This window comes from Podarcis raffonei, chromosome 15 (assembly GCF_027172205.1).
Source record: "Podarcis raffonei isolate rPodRaf1 chromosome 15, rPodRaf1.pri, whole genome shotgun sequence".
Classification (NCBI taxonomy): domain Eukaryota; kingdom Metazoa; phylum Chordata; class Lepidosauria; order Squamata; family Lacertidae; genus Podarcis; species Podarcis raffonei.
The window spans coordinates 44,287,788-44,309,894 of NC_070616.1; positions in this window are offsets into that span (position 1 = coordinate 44,287,788).

A 22,107-nucleotide genomic window follows, 5' to 3' on the forward strand; every position below is an offset into this window, starting at 1 on the left:
AATCCGAGGTACCACTGTAGATAAATAGGTACTGCTGTGGCGGGAAGGTAAATAGCATTTCTGTGCGCTCTGGCTTCCGTCACGGTCTCCCGTTGTGCCAGAAGCAGTTTAATCTTGCTGACCACATGACCCAGAAAGCTGTCTGTGGATAAAAGCCAGCTCCCTCGACTTGAAGCGAGATGAGCGCCACACTCCATAGCTGATTTCAACTGGACTTAACCATCCAGGGGTCTTTTACCTTTACCTTTTTTATTAATTGTACTTGTATCTCACTTTTCCTCCAAGAAGCTCAGAGGGTGCTTTAGTTCTACAACAATCTTGCAAGGTAGGCTTGTTCGAGAGTCTTGAGGCTTTTCATCTTCCCACATCCAGGCCAAATCCTCATGTAGCCCAATCCAATGCACATATATATCTCCTGGGTGGGGAACATACGGCCCTTCAGATGATGTTGAACTACAACTCCCGGGGGCCCCAGCCAGCATGGCCAATGGTCAGGGCTTATGGGAGTTGATGTCTGGCAACATCTGGAGAGCCACACATTCCTCATGCCTGACATATACTGAGAAGCTAGCCCCACTCCTTTCTGTGGGACTTACACCCTAGTAAATGCGCACAGAAGAAGACCTTTGGGTGGCTCAGATGAGCATATCTGCAGGGCACATATACACCTAGGTTTTCCAAGAACCTACAAACCCAGCTGCAAGGGGAAGGGGAAGACTGCCCCCCCATGTTCCTGTTCATGGAAGCTGCAAGGAAGCAGAGCTCTTTTGGAAAAGTGCCGTAGTCTTCCTCTTTCTCAGCCTCCATCCCCCATCAGCAGGCTAGAGAGGAGCGTTTGTTACTGGGCACACAAAATGCAAATGGGACTGCTAAATATTTAGCAGGATGGGAACTTAACAAAAGGTGTCTGAATTCCATCTGCAAGGAGTGCGGATTTGACACCAGTAGCAGATGCCTCCCTTTCCTGGCAATGCAGCTGTTGTCTTTGCCAGCAGGGAGGTTCCCCTCCAAGCACATCACCACTGAGAGCCAGAATGGGGGGAGGAGGAGGAAGACCCCTGCAGGGACAGGAGGGGGTGCATTAAGGAAGGGAAGGGACACTGGGCAGCTCTGCATTTGAACTGGGATGCATAAGTTGAATGGGGGAGCCCAGGAACCTTGGTATCATGCCACAATTTCATGGGAGGGCAGAAAAGCCATACAATGTAGAAACAGTCAGTCACTGGATTTAGATGCCATCAAGTCTCCGCTTTTTTAAGTTAGCAAGTTTCCAATCCTCTTGGTTTAAAAAAAAGTGGGGGGAAAAGGGGGTGGCTTCCAAAATATATCAAAACATAATCAAGCAGTACACATTTAAAGGCTTCCCTCTACAGGGCTGCCTTCAGTTCTCTTCTAAAGGTTATATAGCTGGTGCTGACCTTTAAAGCCCTAAACAGCCTTGGGCCTGGAGACCTGAAGGAGCGTCTGCACCCCCCCATCGCTCAGCCCGGACCCTGGGACCCTCCTTCAAGGGTCTTCTCCTTCGCTGCGAGAAGCAAAGTTACAGGGAACCAGGCAGAGGGCCTTCTCAGTAGTGGCGCCCTCCCTGTGGAACACCCTTTATGTCAAGGTAGGAGATAAATATTTACCCAACTTGTAGAAAACATCTGAAGGCAGCCCTGTACTGGGAGGTTTTTAATGCTTGATGTTTTATTATGTTTTTAGATATGCTGTAAGCCTCCCAGAGTGGCTGCAGAAACCCAGCCAGATAGGTGGGGTATAATAATAATAATGATGATGATGATGATGATGATGATGATGATGATGATGTTACTCACCTCCCTATGCAAAACACAAGCAAACATATAACTGCCTGCCCACTCTGTGGAAGACCTCACAGCAGCCTCAGGTGGGGCAGAAAAGGGGTTTTGATTGGCTTGGGGATGGAAGGGTTAATCTACTCAGATCAGATTGTGGCCCTCCTTTCCCATCCTATTACAGTGGTACCTCAGGTTACATATGCTTCTGGTTACAGACTCTGCTAACCCAGAAATAGTGCTTCAGGTTAAGAACTTTGCTTCAGAATAAGAACAGAAATCGTGCTCCGGCGGCGCGGCGGCTGCAGGAGGCCCCATTAGCTAAAGTAGTGCTTCAGGTTAAGAACAGTTTCAGGTTAAGTACAGACCTCCGGAATGAAATAAGTACTTAACCCGAGGTACCACTGTATTAGCACTAAGGTTTATTGCATTTTTTAAGTTGTATTGTATATTTTAATTATGAATGTTTCTATTTTAATGCATGTGTAATTGTCATTTATACTCATAAATGGCTTATTATAGCAACCAATAAAAATTAATTATTGTTATCATTATTAATATTTCATTAACTTTTTTTGGTTGCCTAGAGCAAAAATGTCTTCCAGCTGCTTACATCTGCTATGGCTGCATTAACGTACAAAAACAAGAACATTGGGAGACCCTGTCATTGATCTCCTGCTGAACGGATAGTTTGGCCGAATAACAAACAAAACCCCACCATCTCCACTTCCTTCCCAGCCCAAAGGTGGCCTTAGCACCCCCTCCTTCGGAATAGGAAGGGCAGATGCCTCCCCCACCTCCTCTCACAAGCTCCTTCCCTGATTTATGGGGCTTTTGTATTTTCTGTTGCCTGTGAGAATGCCCCCCCCCCCGAGGAGATTATGAAAGCCTCTCTGCCACGGAAAAAGGGCCATGGGATGCTGCTGCTCCTCAGATGGTGGACGGAGAAGGCAAACAAGGAAAGTGGGCACCTCTCACTCCTGAGAGCAACTTGCTCCCATGCCTCGCCTTGCCTTGCACCAAGTGGATTCGCTTGCTTCTGCATTTCCCACATCTGTCCTTGGGATGCAACACCTTCATGAACTAGAATGTGCAATTGCATTAGGGCCGGTCCCTGCCTTTCCAACCTAAGCTGCCTTGCAGGAATCATAGAATCATAGAGTTATAAGAGACCACAAGGGCCATCGAGTCCAACCCCCTGCCAAGCAGGAAACACCATCAGAGCACTCCTGACATATGGTTGTCAAGCCTCTGCTTAAAGACCTCCAAAGAAGGAGACTCCACCACACTCCTTGGCAGCAAATTCCACTGTCAAACAGCTCTTACTGTCAGGAAGGTCTTCCTAATGTTTAGGTGGAATCTTCTTTCTTGTAGTTTGGATCCATTGCTCCGTGTCCGCTTCTCTGGAGCAGCAGAAAACAACCTTTCTCCCTCCTCTATGTGACATCCTTTTATATATTTGAACATGGCTATCATATCACCCCTTAACCTCCTCTTCTCCAGGCTAAACATGCCCAGCTCCCTTAGCCGTTCCTCATAAGGCATCGTTTCCAGGCCTTTGACCATTTTGGTTGCCCTCCTCTGGACACGTTCCAGTTTGTCAGTGTCCTTCTTGAACTGTGGTGCCCAGAACTGGACACAGTACTCCAGGTGAGGTCTGACCAGAGCAGAATACAGTGGCACTATTACTTCCCTTGATCTAGATGCTATACTCCTATTGATGCAGCCCAGAATTGCATTGGCTTTTTTAGCTGCCGCATCACACTGTTGGCTCATGTCAAGTTTGTGGTCAACCAAGACTCCTAGATCCTTTTCACATGTAGTGCTCTCAAGCCAGGTGTCATCCATCTTGTATTTGTGCCTCTCATTTTTTTGGCCCAAGTGCAATACTTTACATTTCTCCCTGTTAAAATTCATCTTGTTTGTTTTGGCCCAGTTCTCTAATCTGTCAAGGTCGTTTTGAAGTGTGATCCTGTCCTCTGGGGTGTTAGCCACCCCTCCCAGTTTGGTGTCATCTGCAAATTTGATCAGGATGCCCTTGAGTCCATCATCCAAGTCGTTGATAAAGATGTTGAATAAGACCGGGCCCAAGACAGAACCCTGTGGCACCCCACTAGTCACTCTTCTCCAGGATGAAGAGGAACCATTGATGAGCACCCTTTGGGTTCGGTCAGTCAGCCAGTTACAAATCCACTGAGTGGTAGCATAGTCAAGACCGCATTTTACCAGCTTCTTTACAAGAATATAATGGGGCACCTTGTCAAATGCCTTGCTGAGATCAAGGTAGGCTACATCCACTGCGTTCCCTTCATCTACCAGGTTTGTAATTCTGTCAAAAAATGAGATCAGGTTAGTCTGACATGACTTATTTTTCAGAAATCCATGCTGACTATTGGTGATCACAGCATTCCTTTCTAGGTGCTCACAGACTGTTTGCTTAATGATCTGCTCCAGAATCTTCCCTGGTATTGATGTCAGACTGACTGGGTGGTAATTATTTGGGTCCTCTCTTTTCCCCTTTTTGAAAATAGGGACAACATTTGCCCTCCTCCAGTCTGCCGGGACTTCGCCTGTTCTCCAGGAATTCTCAAAGATGACTGCCAGTGGTTCTGAGATCACATCTGCCAGTTCTTTTAATACTCTTGGATGCAGTTCATCTGGTCCTGGAGACTTGAATACATCTAAACTAGCCAAGTATTCTTGTACTATCTCCTTAGTTATTCTGGGCTGTGTTTCCTCTGCTGAATCATTTGCTCCAAATTCTTCAGGTCGGGCATTGTTTTCTTTATCGGAGAAGACTGAGGCAAAGATGGCATTGAGGAGTCCAGCCCTTTCTGGAAAACCATGACAGTGCGATGGAGAGGGGAGAGCCACATAGGCTGCCTTGAAATTCTTGAAGGAAAGGCAGGATGTATTATTTTTTTCATAAAACAGATTAAAACTTCCTCAACTTTCTAAGCATCTGGGTAGGCTTGTCTAAATTCGAATGTTTTTAGCAGATGCTGAGAAGAGTACAGTGAAGGCCCCTGCTTGATCTCAATAGGCAGGGAGTTCCAAAGTGGAGGTGCTGCCACACTAAATGACCGACTTCTGACAAAGGTGCAATGGATATTACATGGTACCTGTAGTAGTGCCTGTTCTCCCAGTCAAAGCAATTGAGTGGGCACGTGTGGGGTAAGGGGATCTTGTAGGTAAACTGGTCCTAAGCTGTTAAGGGCTTCATATACTAATAGTAGCACCTTGAACTTGGTCCTGTAGCAAATGGGCAACCAGTGCCGATCTCTGAACACAGGCGTTAGATGCTGACAAGGCCTCCCTCCTGTCAGCATTTGTGCTGCAGCATTCTGCACCAACTGCAGCTTCCAGATCAAGCACAAGGGAAGCCCCACATAGAGTGCATTGCAGTAATCCGGTCTTGCAGTAACCAACACAGGAACTTCCTTGGCAGAGCTTTCCCAGTCCAGGAATGGCCTTAGGATAGCTATGCACATTTGCTTAGCTAACTGGCTCTCCTGTGCTTCCTGTCCTGCACTGGCAACTGCAGGGGCAGATTTGGGGGAGCGTGATTGATTCAGTCACACTGGGTTCTGAGCCCCAGGGCTCTGCAAGGAATGGCACAACTATGATATAGAACCAAGTGCGAGAGGTAGAGGGTGCCAAATTTTGGCATTCCACAAGGCACTGCTGAAATGTGAGACCCCAGGATCTGCCACTGGGCAAGTGTCGAAAATTTCTTGTGGTTTTTGCAGTTCTTTTAGTGGGGATTGGCGGGGCGGGGGGGCAGAGCTCAGTAGCTCTGAAAGTCCCGTATTTAACCCCTAGCATCTCCAGGTAAAAAAAGAGAGAAAAGGATCAGGTGTGAGGTAATAGAAAAGGCCTCTGTCTGAAGCCCTGGAATGCTACCAGTCAGAGCAAACAATACTGAACTGCATGGAGTGGCGGTCTGACCTGGTATAGGGCACATTTCTTAGGAAGGGCCCATAGCTTCCTGCTGGAGCACCTGCTCTGCAATGCAGAAGGTTCAAGCCATGGGATGTCTGGGTACAAGCATCAGACAGCAGATGATGAGACCCTGCTGTCACTCAGGACACGCAGTTCTAGACTAGATGGATTATGGCAGTGTCCTATATTTCTGTAGTGGGAGGGAACAGTCACACCTAGAACATGCATGGATCAGGGTGCTTGCCTATTCTTCTCCCTGACACATTAGCTTTCTATATGGAGAGTTTTTGGCATGGAAAAGTATTTTATCATGCAGGCCTCTCGTCAGCCTGGCATAGAATTATCACGCTGGGGAGAGAATCTCAGAGTTAGGAGGCATCCACTAAGTCATCAATCTAAAGCCCTTCTAGTCTAGGCAACATCTGGCCCTCCAGATGTTGCTCAGCTACAACTCCCATCAGTCCCAGCAAGCATGCCCAGGAGCCAGGGGTCCCCCCCTGCCCTATGGGGTGTGGGAAAGGCACAGCTGTTTACCCCACCCCCCAAAAGATGGCTGCCCAGCCTCTGCTTGAAGACCTTCAGGGAGTAGGACCTGCCCCCCGCCCATCCATGCTTAGATGTCACTGAGAAAACTCTAATCTATGCTAGTTTTGAACATGCAGGGGGAGTCTTATACCATGGAGAAGCCATCTGCCCACATGCTGTCTAGAACAGTGCAGAACTGAAAGAGTTCCAGCAGCTTCTTAGCTCTCTGTGCTTTGCTTTCACTTGAGGGAAGTTTGGTCATGAGGGGCATTGCCAGGGGACCTCAGCCCAGGGGCTTTTGCCCCAAATTTCTTGCTGCTTACACACTTTTCAAAATTTGGGCATGCTGTGAGACCCCACCAACCCACCCTTTTCATGAGTGGTCTAAGTTTGCATCTTTACATCTAAAGTAGCATATGGAAATTTTATGCAAATTTGTGGCATGGACCTCTGTCCTGAAGGTTGTAGTCAATGCTAGTCCTACTCATAGTAGACCCATTGAACATTAATGGGCAGGATGAACTTAGGTTCGTTCATTTCAATGGTTCTGCTCTCAGTAGCACTAGCTTCTTTGAGTACCTAGCATTGTCACTGTGGGCCACCATCTTTAGGGCCTCCCTCACAGGGATCAGTGGGGTGTCTTTTATGTCTTCCAGTCCCTCCTCAAAGTCTCTGGTCATCCTAAATGCATGAGGGATGGGTTGAGGGCACCCCTCTGCAGAACGCTGCACAAAACACAAGAAATTGTGTGAGTGTGTGATTCTTGATTTCAAGCAGTGCTCCTTGATTCAGCTTTATAATAATAATATTATAATAATTTATTATTTATACCCCGCCCATGTGGCTGAGTTTCCCCAGCCACTGGGGGTGACTCCCAATCGAATGTTAAAAACAATGCATCATTAATATTAAAAACTTCCCTAAACAGGGCTGCCTTCAGATGTCTTTTAAAAATAGGATAGCTGCTTATTTCCTTGACATCTGATGGGAGGGCGTTCCACAGGGTGGGTGCCACCACCAAGAAGGCCCTCTGTCTGGTTCCCTGTAACCTGACTTCTCACAATGAGGGAACTGCCAGAAGGCCCTCAGCACTGGATCTCAGTTTCCGGGTAGAACGATGGGGTGGAGAGGCTCCTTCAGGTATACTGGACCGAGGCCGTTTAGGGCTTTAAAGGTGAGCATCAACATTTTGAATTGTGCTCGGAAATGTACTGGGAGCCAATGCAGATCTCTCAAGATTGGTGTTATGTGCTCCCAGCGGCCACTCCCAATCACCAGTGTAGCTGCCGCATTCTGGATTAATTGCAGTTTCTGGGTCACCTTCAAAAGTAGCCCCACGTAGAGCACATAGCAGTAGTCCAAGCGGCAGATAACTAGAGCACCACTCTGGCAAGACAGTCCGCAGGCAGGTAGGGTCTGAAGCTGGTAGACATCTGCCCTGGACACAGAAATAACCTGTGCCTCCATGGACAGCTGTGAGTCCAAAATGACTCCTAGGATGCACATCTGGTCCTTTGGGGGCACAGCCACCCTATTCAGGACCAGGGAGTCCCCCACACCAGCTCGCCCCTGTCCCCCAAGAACAGTACTTCTGTCTTGTCAGGATTCAACCTCAATCTGTTAGCCGCCATCCATCCTCCAACTGCCTCCAGGCACTCACACAGGACCTTCACCGCCTTCACTGGTTCTGATTTAAAAGAGAGGCAGAGCTGGGTATCATCCACATACTGATGAACACCCAGCCCAAGCCCCCTGATGATCTCTCCCAGTGGCTTCATATAGATATTAAAAAGCATGGGGGAGAGGACGGAACCCTGAGGCACCCCGCAAGTGAGAGCCCAGGGGTCTGAACACTCATCCCCCAACACCACTTTCTGAACACGGCCCAAGAGAAAGGAGCGGAACCACTGCATAACAGTGCCCCCAGCTCCCAGCCCCTCTAGACAGTCCAGAAGGATGTTATGGTCAATGGTGTCAAAGGCCGCTAAGAGATCCAGCAGAACTAGGAAACAGCTCTCACCTTTGTCCCTAGCCTGGAAGAGATCATCGACCAGCACAACCAAGGCAGTTTCAGTCCCATGGTGAGGCCTGAATCCTGATTGGAAGGGATCCAAATGGTCCGCATCCTCCAGGTGTGCCTGGAGTTGTTCAGCAACCACCCGCTCAATCACTTTGCCCAAGAATGGAAGATTTGAGACTGGGCGATAGTTGGCCATATTGGCCAGGTCTAAAGATGTTTTTTTAAGAAGGAGTTTAATGACCGCCTCTTTCAGTGGGTCTGGGAAGGCTCCCTCACAGAGGGAAGCATTCACCACCCCACAGAGCCCATCGCCCAGCCCTTCCAGACTCGCTTTCATTAGTCAGGATGGGCAAGGATCAAGGAGACAGGTGGTCGGTTTCAGTTGTCCAAACAGCCTGTCCACATCCTCAGAGATAACAAATTGGAATTGATCCAATGTAACATGACTAGACAGGACTCTAGCACTCTCCCGCACCGGCCCTGCTCCCACGGTCGAGTCTACCTCTTTTCGAATCTGAGTAACTTTATCTGCAAAAAACTTTGCAAAAGCATTGCAGGAGATCTTGGGGTCCCTACCAGGCCCCAGTGACGAAAGTGGTTCCGATAGATTGCGAACCACCTGAAAGAGTCTCCTGCTGCTGTTTTCTGCAGATGCAATAGAGGTGGTGAAGAAGGTCCTATTTGCAGTCACTATCAACACTTGGTAGGCTCGACACTCAGCTTCAACCCGTGTCCAGTCCGATTCAGAATGAGTTTTCCACCACTGGCGATCTAGCCATCTCAACTATTGTTTCATCTGCCTCAGCTCTGGGGAAAACCACGGGGCTGTCCAGGCTCCATGCAATCAGAGAGGGCGCTTCGGAGCCAGACAGTTGATAGCCCTGGTTAACTCCGCATTCCAGGAGGCCACCAGGGAATCAGCTGAAAGGTCATCAACATGGAATAAAATATCCCCTGCCACTCTCTGGAAACCATTTGGATCCATTTGAATCAATTAAGTGGCAGGGGCAGACCATCCAAATCGGTCCCACCGCCCTGCAGAAGAGAAAGGTCACAGAGAAGTCCAATTGCACCAGGAAGTGACTTGACCATGGCACTTCTTTTGTTTCACTTTTACTTAGTGTCAGATTACCCACATCTATAGAGGTGAATTCCAGGTCTAAGGCGACTGTGAGCTGGGCCAAGCTTATTCAGGGACAGCCCCGTGGAGGCCATGCTTTCCATGAAGTCCCAAGCGGCCCCTTATAAGTTTGTGTCGGCATGGATGTTAAAATCCCCATGGACAATCAAACTAGGTGTCTCCAGGAGAACACCTGCCATGACTTGAAGCAGCTCAGGCAGGGAATCCTTGATGCAGCGGGGAGGTCGGTACACCAAAAGGAATCCTGCCCAACTTCCAGTACATGCACTCAGAAAACTGGGTCTTCCCAATAGGACGCCTGGTGCAAACTAATGACTTCCTATGTATTTTTGTATTTTTTGTATTTTTTCTTATTTCTCTCTTTTTTATGCTTTCTTTTTATTCTGTAAACCTCTGTTTTTTGTAAAACTTTAATAAATATTTTATAAAAAAAACAAACAAACTAATGACTTCCTAAAAGTCATGGCACCCCCCCCTCCCCACCCACATGACCTGGGTTGCTGTGCGTAAGAGAAACTTGGTAGACAAGCAGTGGCAAGGACAGGCCCATCTGCTTCATCCAACCAAGTCTTTGTCATACATGCCAGGTCAAATCCTCCATCCACAATCAGGTCGTGGAGGGCAGTGGTTTTATTCATCATTGACCTGGAATTGCACAGCAACACTTTCAGGTCATGTGGGTTTCCCTTGCTGATTCTAGTATGCTTCCAGTTAGGACCAGACCTGGAGGCAGGGATAGTCCTCAAACAATGACTAAGCCTGCCTCCTCGGTAATGACATGGTCTGGTCTTAGCGTAACTCCTCCTGCCCGTGATCACTGAGATCGGGTGTCCCAATACACACATACACACACACACACCCCGTGGAACCTGCCCCAGCCATTCTGTTGGCTGAGCCCCACTTCCAGGCAGCCCTGACCCTTCCCCCTTAAAAAACAAAATACAAACTGTACAATAACTTAACAAAATAATGAAAGTAAAAACAAAGCAAGAAACAATTATGCTAAAATTAAACTACTCCCCGCCCCACTCCAAACAGAAAGAAAATAATAAAATAATATAAAAAACCACCATTCGAGGTGCAGCAGATTAAGAACACTTAAAACATTTATAACCATTTTTGCCACTTGCTGCAGAGAGCTGCTCAAAGTATGTGTGAGCCCTGCCCCCTAGGCCTGATGGAATTGGCTGGAGGAGGGAGCGGTCTTCCCAGACACTCACAGGAGCAGCAACAGCATCCCATCACTCTGTTACCACTTTTATTTAAAACTGCTGTTATTTATTGGTTTTTTATTAGTATTCTGAGCAGCCACTGGAAGGGTGGGGGATATTGCCTAGAAAGAGGCAACTTAACATGGGATCTTTTAATGGAAAAATGTGTTGGATGCACATATGCACACACACTCAGGCACTCAGACACACATTGGTTCAGCTCCAGGCCAGTTTTCCACTGTTCTGCAGAAACCAGGCCTCCTTTCCAATCCACATGGGCTTGTTTCCAAGCCCAAATTGACTATTGTTGGCCCAGTTTCTAAATGCAAGAAGAACATGCCCAACACTTCAGTTTCCTCTCTTTTTTAAAATTTGAAAAAGAGGGAGGGAAAAGCTATTTCATGGAAACAGGAGACACAACCCAGTGAAAATTCTTTCCAGTAGCCCATGAATCAGAAACCATTTTGTGGCTTGCCAGCAAAATGGCTTCCTGCTGCAGTGAATCAGGGAACTTCTAAAAATGGCACATTGCTGGCCATGTTTATCTTAAGCCTGCTCTGCCTTTTTGTTCTAGTTTTCATCACATCTTTGGAAGAGTTCCCAAAAGCTGCAGTCCTCTGCACACTTACCTGGAAGAAAGTCCAACTGAACTCAATGGAGCTTACTTTTGAGTGTATCTGTAATGGGGTTGTGTTGTCAAATGCATGAAGTCTGGAAATCTTCCAACAAAATCCTTAACAGTCATGACTAGGGGCCAGTCCCCTGTTTTCTGGTACTTGTCTCTAATAAATCAATGTTCCTGTATTATCCCTGTTTTGCTTTTGCAGGGATGCCTTTAAAATGCTTTCTTTAGGATGAACAGGCTGTTATTCCATTACGTTGTGAGCAACTCCACAACAGAATAAATGGTTATGGTCTGTTTCCTAAACCACACGGCTCCAGAAGGCAGTATGTAGCAGGCTGTTATAAAGCTAAGAAACAGCTACAGCAAGGGTTGCCAACTTTACAGTTGGCCCTTGTAGCTGTGCTTTTAACAGAGACCTTCCAAGTGCCCCTATTTTCCAGGGACAATCCCAGATTTACAGAAGCTATCCCAGTTTCTGATTGGATCCTGCAATGTCCCACTTTTCCTTAGGACGTCCCTATTTTCATCAGAGAAACATTGAAGAGTATGGCGTTATGTGACCCCTGAGCCAAGGAGATAAGGAGATACAACCTTTAGAAGATATCTGAAGGCAGCCCTGTATAGGGAATGTTTTTTAATGTTTAATGTTCTATCATGCTTTTATATATGTTGGAAACCGCCCAGAGTGGCTGGGGCAATCCAGTCAGATGGGTGGAGTATAAAAAATAAAACTATTGTTGGTATTATTATTATGTAATAGGATGTCCCTATTTTCATTGAAGAAATGTTGGAGAGGATGTTAATAGTGGTGTCATTTGCAACAACTAGCAAGCAAGCACTCTGGCTTGTCCCCATGTTTGAGGGTGCCAGTGCCATGTGACGTGTGAACGCTGCCCAATGTGCTGACATCACTCACACATGCAGTGCAAGGCATCTCAGCTCAAGCATCTCTGACAGATGGCCACCCAGCTTCTGCTGAAAAACCCCCAAGGAAAGAGAGCCCATTAGCTTCTGTGGGAGACTGTTCCACTGTCAAACAGCTCCCACCATCAGAAATCTCCTTTCTTGTAATTTGAAGCCATTGGTTCCAGTCCTACCTTCCAGATCAGGAGAAAACAAGCTTGCTCTGCCATGTGACACCCCTTTAAATATGTGAATATGGCTATAATATCATAGAATTGTAGAACTGTGGAGTTGGAAGTGACCCCGAGGGTCCTCTAGGAATCTCAGCTAAAGCATCTGCGACAGAGGGACATCCAAGCTCTGCTTCAAAACCTCCAAGGAAGGAGAGTCCACCAAGGGAGACGATTCTAATGTCAAACAGCTCTCAATGTCAGAACGTTTTTCCTGATGTTTGGTCGGAATCTCCTTCCTTGAACAAACGACACAGGAAGCCACTTATCCCAGTGAATTATGACTTTATTTGGCAGTTCATATGACATATGATGTTGTTTGACTGACTGGTCCAAATCATGCCCCCTTCACCTGCTTCTGCTGAACAAGACCAAGTTCTGCGTCTTCACCCTTTGCCCTGTGGCGTAGGAAGGGGGTGCGGGGGGTGCAGACAGCCCCGGGTGTCATCACTGAGGGGTGTGTGTGTGACAAAATGGCAAAAATATGTGTTTTTAAAATAAGAAATTCCTATTGTGAAAGAAAGGTTTTAAGTGCTTATGCTGACAATGTTAAGTAAATAAACCAGAAAATAACACTTGCAACTGTATTTAAAAAAGGAAAAATAAGATACTTACAGTTGCAAGTGTTATTTTCTGGTTTATTTACTTAACATTGTCAGCATTTCACAATGGGGGAGGGGGTGACAAGAATTTTTCCGCACCGGGTCCCCCTGGCCTTGCTACACCACTGCCTTTGCCTTATTCCTGCCTCCCTGGATTGTATTTACCTCGGCTTTCTATGAATCCATTCTGGGAGCTTTTCTTTTTCTTTAGTATGTTTAGCATTATTCTAATGCTAAGACCAGACCATGTCATTACCGAGGAGGCAGGTTTAGTCGTTGTTTGAAGACTATCCCTGCCTCCGGGTCTGGCCTTGACCGGATGGATACTGGAATCAACAGGGGAAACCCACATGACCTGAAGGTGTTGCTGTGTAATGCCAGGTCAATGATGAATACAACCACTGCCATCCACGACCTGATTGTGGACGGAGGATTTGACCTGGCATGTGTGACAGAGACCTGGTTGGAGGAAGCAGATGGGCCTGTCCTTGCCGCTGCTTGCCCACCAGGTTTCTCTTACGCACAGCAACCCAGGTCATGTGGGCGGGGAGGGGGGGTTGCAGTGATTTTTAGGAAGTCACTAGCTTGCACCAGGCGTCCTACTGGGAAGATCCAGTTTTCTGAGTGCATGTTCTGGAAGTTGGGCAATAGGGGCAGTACAGGATTCCTTTTGGTGTACCGACCTCCCCGCTGCACCAAGGATTCCCTGTCCGAGCTGCTTCAGGTCGTGGCGGATTTTCTCCTGGAGACACCTAGTTTGGTTGTCCATGGGGATTTTAACATCCATGCAGACACGACCTTACAAGGGGCCGCTTGGGACTTCGTGGAAAGCATGGCCTCCATGAGGCTGTCCCTGAATAAGCTTGGCCCAACTCATAGTCATGGACATGCCTTGGACCTGGTGTTCACCTCTAGTGACATGGGTGATCTGACACTAAGTAAAAGTGAAACAAAAGAAGTGCCATGGTCAGATCACTTCCTGGTGCAACTGGACTTCTCCACGACCCTTCCCCTCTGCAGGGAGGTGGGACCAATTCGGATGGTCCACCCCCGCCACTTAATGGATCCAAATGGTTTCCAGAGAGTGGTAGGGGATGCTTTATCCCATGTTGATGGCCTTTCAGCTGATTCCCTGGTGGCCCGCTGGAATGCGGAGTTAACCAGGGCTATCGACTGTCTGGCTCCGAAGCGCCCTCTCTGATTGCATGGAGCCCGGACAGCCCCGTGGTTTTCTTCGGAGCTGAGGGCGATGAAACAATCGCTGAGACGGCTAGAGCATCGGTGGCAGAAAACTCTGAATCTGACCGGACACAGGTTAGAGCTCAACGTCGAGCCTACCAAGTGGCGATAGCGACGGAGAAGAAGACTTGCTTCACTGCCTCTATTGCATCTGCAGAAAATAGTAGCAGGAGACTCTTTCAGGTGGTTCGCAATTTAACGGAACCACTTTTACCACCGGGGCCTTGTAAAGACCCCAAGATCTCCTGCAACGATTTTGCAAAGTTTTTTGCAGATAAAATCACTCATATTCGGAAGGAGCTAGACACCACCGTGGGAGCAGGGCTGGAGCGGGAGAGTGCTGGAGCTCTGTCTGGTCAAGTTGCATGGAATCAATTTCAATCCGTTACCCCCGAGGATGTGCACAGGCTGCTTGGACGCGTGAAACCAACCACCTGTCTCCTTGATCCTTGCCCATCCTGGCTAATAAAAGCAAGCCAGGAAGGGCTGGGCGATGGGCTCTGCGGGGTGTTGAATGCTTCCCTCTGTGAGGGAACATTCCCAGATCCGCTGAAAGAGGCGGTCATTAAACCGCTTCTTAAACGGAGCAGTAAGTTCAGTAGGAGCTGCGGCTTCACAACTAAGGCCAAAGGCTATGTCATCACAAGATCCACTGGCTCAGGCACTTAGTAAAATTAATGCATCTCTGGAAAATCTAGCCAAACAGGTTGCAGAGACAAATAAACAAGTAGCTGAGGCCTCAGCAAAAATTGATTTGAACACTACAAGTATAATTGAACTGGGAAAGAAAGTGAACTCTAATACACAGTCTATTGATAAGTTATTGGAGGAATCGGCCTCGACTCGGAAATTAGCTGAGGAAGCGAAGGAGATTGCAACTGCTGTCCAGGAGAAGATACCACCGGTATACAAGAAACTTGAGGACCATGACTTGACCTTGTCTATGATCGAATTGCAAGGGAAAGAGAGGAACTTAAGACTCAGGGCAGTACCGGAAAAGGAGAAGGACAATTTGGTGGACTATCTTACAAAGGAATTTACAGACTTCTGGCAAAAAGACCTGGGGAAGGAAGAATTCAAGATAGTGAGTGCATTTGGGATTGGCAGAAGACAAAGAAAGAATAGAGCAAGGGACTGTCTGATCACTTTAAGATCAAAAGAAGAAAGAGATAAAATTTTGAATCTACAGTATCAAAGAACTCTGGAAATTGAGGATTCTTTGGTGGAGATTTTCAGGGACATACCTAAACTTATACTGGATGTTAGGGCCCACTACAGAGATCTGGTGGACCTATTGAAAAGAAATAGAATTCTCTTTAGATGGGAATTCCCCCAAGGCCTATCTTTCAAATTTAAAGGAAGGAAAATAAGAATAAGGACAGTGGATGATAAAGACAAATTTCTGAACGACCACGAGGAGGATCTACAGAAGGGGGTGGAAGCTGGAGAGGAGCCAACCACATCAGAAGGAATTGGAGACATAGCAAACTTATCATTTGGACTTCCTGAACCGGGGAAAGATACACCACCGACAGAAGAAGAACAACAACTTGGTGCAGTTGGTGGGAGGAGTAAGTAATTTACTATGGCACTGCAACTTCTAAGTTGGAATTGTAATGGACTGAATTTCCCTCGAAAGAGAAAAAGTGTTTTTCACATATTAAGAAAAGAGCAATTGGATTTGATCTGTCTACAGGAAACACATGTAATGAGGCTACACAGGAAGATGCTTATTAATAAGAGATTGGGACAAGAATTTATTTCATCTGATAAGGTCAAAAAAAGAGGAGTTGTGATATATGCAAAGGAGAAACTTTCACCGAAACAAATTTTTAAGGATGAACAAGGAAGATATTTGGCTATTGAAATTCAACTTCAAGGAGAGAAATTTCTGATTGTAGGGGTGTATGCACCGAACGAGGGGAAATCTGAATTTTTTAAGAAGTTGCATGAAGTTCTTCTGGATTACATGGACTATAATATAATCTTAATGGGAGATATGAATGGAGTTGTTTCTACAAATATGGACAAGGCACAAAGACAGGTAATCACCAAAGATGGTAGACTACCAAAGACTTTTTTTGAATTGACTGACAATATGGACCTGATTGACATTTGGAGAACTAAGAACCCCTTAGGGAGAGAGGGAACTTTCTTCTCTGAAGCTAAAATGACCTGGACTAGAATTGACCAAATTTGGATTACTAGAGGAATGGCTCCAAAGATAAAAAAAGTGGAAATCTGCCCTAAAACTTGCTCAGACCATAATGCAGTAAAGATGGAGATGAAGCAAATGACACCCGGCTCCTTTAGATGGAGGATGAATGACACTCTATTTAGAGATGAAGAAGTATATAAAAAGGCCCAAAAAACTTTGAGAGATTATTTTGAAATAAACATGACTACTAATGTTGAAAAAAGAGTAATCTGGGATGCCAGTAAAGCCGTGATGAGAGGGTTCCTGATTCAACAGAATGCAATAAAGAAGAGAAGCTGAAATGAGAAAAAGGATAAAATTCTGGAGAAAATAAAAGAAGGAGAGAAAAAACTGAGAGTAAAGCCAAAGTCACAGGAGATCTTGAAAGAAATAAAGTTACTTCAGGTACAATACATGGAATTGATGAACCAGGAAATAGAATGGAAAATTAAACAAATGAGACAGAAGACATTTGAATCAGCAAACAAATGTGGGAAACTACTAGCTTGGCAACTGAAAAAAAGACAAAAATTACATTTACAAATCTGGAAGTGGAAGGAAAAGATATACATAACCCAATTGAGATTAGAAACTGCTTCCAGAAGTATTTTAAACAACTATATGCACAAGGGCCACAGAACGAAATGGACATAGATCGATTTTTGAAGATAAATGGATTACAAAAAATTTCACAAGAAAGTAAACTTATGTTGAACTGTAAAATATCTGAACAGGAGATAGAAGGTGCCATTCAAAATATGCAAGTAGGCAAGTCTCCAGGACCGGATGGGTTGACTTCCAGCTATTACAGACTCTTGAAAGAGTGGCTATTGCAACCATTGAAGGAAGTCTGTAATGAAATCTTGGAGGGGAAAAGGGCACCGGAATCATGGAAAGAGGCCTATATTACACTAATACCAAAAACAGAGACTGAAAAGACTCAACTTAGGAACTACCGTCCCATATCCTTATTAAATGTGGATTACAAAATTTTTGCTGACATTTTGGCTAAGAGATTGAAAAAAGTACTGATTGAGGAGATTCATAAGGACCAAGCGGGCTTTCTTCCGGGTAGACATCTTTCTGATAACCTGAGGAATATAATTGACATTTTGGAAAAGCTAGAAGTGAACATAAATACTAAGGCAGTTTTGATATTTGTGGACGCGGAGAAAGCCTTTGACAATATTTCTTGGAGTTTTATGAAAAAGAACCTGCAGGGTATGGGGGTAGGCCATGGTTTTGAGAATGGTATAGGTGCAATATATTCAGAACAAACGGCCAAATTAATTGTAAATAATGTGGTTACGGAACAATTTAAGATAGAAAAAGGAACACGACAGGGATGCCCAATTTCCCCTCTGCTCTTTATATCGGTCCTGGAGGTTTTGCTGAATATGATTAGAAGGGTTAAAGGCATACAGGTCAGAGCTAAACAGTTCAAATTGAGAGCATTTGCAGATGATCTAGTTTTGACATTACAGGAGCCAGAATCTAGCACCAAAAGAGTTTTAGAATTAATTCAAGAATTTGGTCAGGTTGCATGGTTTAAATTGAATAAGTTAAAAACTAAGGTTCTTGAGAAAAACTTAACACCGATTGAAAGAGAGAAGTTTCAGAATGAAACAGGACTGACTGTGGTTAAGAAAGTGAAATACTTGGGGATTAATATGACAGCCAAAAATGGGAATTTGTTTAAAGATAATTATGAAAAATGCTGGGCTGAAGTGAAAAAAGATTTAGAAATTTGGTCAAATTTGAAGCTTTCCTTGTTGGGTCGAATTGCAGCTATAAAGATGAATGTATTGCCTAGAATGTTGTTTTTGTTTCAAACATTGCAAATTTTGGACAAAATGGACTGTTTCAAGAAGTGGCAGAAAGACATTTCTAAATTTGTCTGGCAGGGCAAGAAGCCTAGAATAAAATTTAAGATATTAACTGATGTAAAGGAAAGGGGTGGCTTTGCCCTGCCAGACTTTAAACTTTATTATGAGTCAGCAGCATTCTGCTGGTTGAAAGACTGGCTGCTTCTTGAGAATACAGACATTCTGGATCTTAAAGGTTTTAACAATGTATTTGGGTGGCATGCATATTTGTGGTACGACAAGGTTAAAGCACATAAAGCTTTCAAAAACCATATTGTCAGGAGAGCATTGTTTAATGTTTGGACTAGATATAAGGATCTATTGGAAAATAAAACTCCAAGGTGGTTGTCACCAATGGAGGCTAAGGCTCAGAGAAAACTTAACATGGAGGCCAAATGGCCAAAATACTGGGAAATTTTGAAACAAGAAGGGGACAGACTGAAATTGCAGAGTTTTGAGAAACTGAAAGATAAAGTACGAGATTGGCTTCATTATTACCAGATAATGGAGGTTTACAATACAGACAAGAAAGTTGGTTTCCAGGTGGAAAAATCTAAATTGGAAACAGAATCCAAAACTAAGACTTTGTCAAAAATGTATAACTTGCTGTTGAAATGGAATACTCAGGATGAAACGGTTAAATCTGTAATGATTAAATGGGCACAAGACGTTGGACATAATATTATGTTTGCTGACTGGGAACAGTTGTGGACCACTGGGATTAAATTTACGGCATGTAATGCCTTAAGAGAGAATATTATGAAAATGATATACAGGTGGTACATGACCCCAGTCAAACTTGCAAAAATCTATCATTTGCCCGATAATAAATGTTGGAAATGTAAGGAAAATGAAGGTACATTCTTTCACCTTTGGTGGACGTGCCCCAGGATTAAGGCTTTCTGGGAAATGATATATAACGAATTGAAAAAGGTATTTAAATATACCTTCTTGAAGAAACCAGAGGCCTTTCTCTTGGGCATGGCCGGCCAAGTGGTGCCAAAGAAGGACAGAACTTTTTTCATGTATGCTACAACAGCAGCAAGAATACTCATCGCAAAGTATTGGAAGACGCAAGATCTACCCACTCTGGAAGAATGGCAGATGAAACTGATCGACTGTATGGGATTGGCAGAAATGACGAGCAGAATCCGTGACCAGGGAGAAGAGTCGGCAGAAGAAGACTGGAAAAAATTTAAGGACTTGTCAGGGGCTCAGGAGCAGAAGCACAGGGGAGAGAGGAAATGGAGAGCGAAGGGGAGGAATCCGAGGGCAGCGTAGGGGAGTATGATGCAAATTGGAAAACATCGCGAGGTCATCAGCTTCAACGTCACCCACCTGTCGGACACGCCCATAGTGTTGGGCATGAGTTGGCTGGATAGGCACAGCCCGGCATTAGCATGGTACCAGCGGCAATTGACCTTCTGCTCTTCCTACTGCGCAGCGCACTGCATCCAGACCTGCCAGGAAGAAGAGGGGCAGGAGGATGAACCGCAGCTACACCTAGGCATGGTGCAGGCGGTACCCAACAAGTAGAAGGCCTTTTTGGAGGTCTTCTGCGAGAAGGAAGCGGACAAGCTGCCTCCCCACAGGCCCTACGACTGCAAGATTGACCTCCTGCCGGGGGCGACGCTGCTGACTGGAAAACTGTATTCCATGTCTGAGGACGAAATGCAAGAACTCAGGGAGTTCATAGATCACAACTTGAAGCGGGGATTCATCCGGGAATCCAAAGCAGTGGGGGGCAGTCCCGTGTTTTTCGTGAAGAAGAAGGACATGCCCGAACGGAGGCTCGTAGTGGATTATAGAATCATCAATTCCAGGACAAAGCCCACAGCATTCCCCATGCCCAAGATCGACGACCTGCTCGCGACGGTGAGGAAGGGACGGATCTTCACCAAGTTGGATCTACGAGGGGCGTACAACCTTATACGCATGCGGGAGGGCGATGAGTGGAAGACAGCCATGTTTACGCCTTTAGGCCCCTATGAATATCGAGTCATGCCGTTTGGTCTGCAAAATGGCTCCCATTGTTTCCGAGCCTTCATGCACCACGTGTTAGCGGGACTCCTCTACAAGAAGTGCGTCTGCTTCTTAGACGACATACTGATCTTCTCGGAATCGCAGGAGGCTCACGAGGAGGACGCCAAGGAGGTCCTGCAGAGACTATGGGAGCACAGACTTTACGCCAAACTGGAGAAGTGCCAGTTCGACATGACGGAGGTGGATTTCCTGGGCTACAAGCTGTCCGACAAGGGACTCGCCATGGACAGCGCCAAGGTCCGCTCGGTGTTGGACTGGAAGAGCCCGCGCAATCGGAAGGAGGTCCAGAAGTTCGTCGGTTTCGCCAACTTTTATCGCAAGTTCATCAAGGGGTTCGCGAAGGAGACGGCGGCCATCACGGACACCCTCAGCTCCAAGAAGAAGAAGTTCACCTGGACGGACCAGGCGGAGCAGTCCTTTTGGAGACTCAAGCGTCTCTTCACGTCCGAAGAACAGCTGCTACACGTAAACCCCAGCAAACCAATGAGGGTTGAAACGGACGCCTCGGACAGAGCGGTGGGGGCGGTCCTGTTGCAGCAAGATCCGCAAGGGGACTGGAGGCCATGCGCTTTCTACTCCAGGAAGCTCAGCACGTCGGAGCAGAATTACACCATCTGGGACAGGGAGTTGCTGGCCATTCATGCAGCCTTCAACGCGTGGCGGCACTTCCTCGTCGGAGCCAGACACACAGTGCAGTTCCGCATGGACCATAAGAACCTGGAGTACTGGCGCACGGCGCGGTTCCTGAACCAGAGACACATCCGCTGGGCGGAGTTCTTTGCGGATTTTGATTTCCGGATAGAATACATCCCGGGAGACAACAACGTCATGGCGGATGCACTATCCAGGAAGCCGCAGTATCTCGAGGAAGCGGCACCGGTGGTGGCTAAACACATTTTCTCACCGAAAGCGTGGGCGTGCGCTTCAGCCGCCGTGGACCTGGACGCGGTGCGTCGCGCGCTGCAGACGGATTCGTTTGCACAATCCAAGATGAAGGAGGTGCGCAGCGGCACAGTGAAGGACGACGAGTTCCAGATACGTGACGGACTGCTCATCCACAAAGGGGCTCTCTACGTACCGGGAGACGACCTCTGCGCGAAAGTCCTGCAGCAGTTACACGACGCGCCCAGCGCTGGGCACTTTGGCAAGGACAAGACGGCGGAATTAGTCACCAGGGACTTTTGGTGGCCCAAGGTGAGGGGAGAAGTCGCGGATTACGTCTCCAGGTGTGACACCTGTCAAAGGGCCAAACCAGTACACAGGAAGCCGGCGGGTCTGCTGGAACCGCTGCAGACGCCGCTCGAACCGTGGGAGAAAGTGGCCCTGGACTTTGTCACAGATCTGCCCAGCTCGCGAGGCAAAACAGCGGTACTCGTGGTCGTAGACCTGTTCACCAAGATGGCGCACTTCATTCCTTGCGCGAAGGTGGCCACAGCGGAACAGACCGCCAAGCTGTTCATAGACCACGTGTTCAAAGCTCACGGCTTGCCGCGGTCCATCCTGTCCGACCGGGGCCGCCAATTCATCTCGAGCTTCTGGCAAAAGCTGCTGGGCATCCTGAACGTCAAGATCAACTTAGCTTCGGCACGACACCCGCAGACCAACGGACAAGCGGAGAGGGTCAACGCCATCATGCAGCAGTACCTGCGATGCTACGCGAATCAACAGCCCTCGACCTGGGTGGACTACCTACCGCTGGCCGAGTTTGCCTACAACAACACGAAGCACGGGTCTACAGGGGTGACACCGTTCTTCGCTAACAATGGGC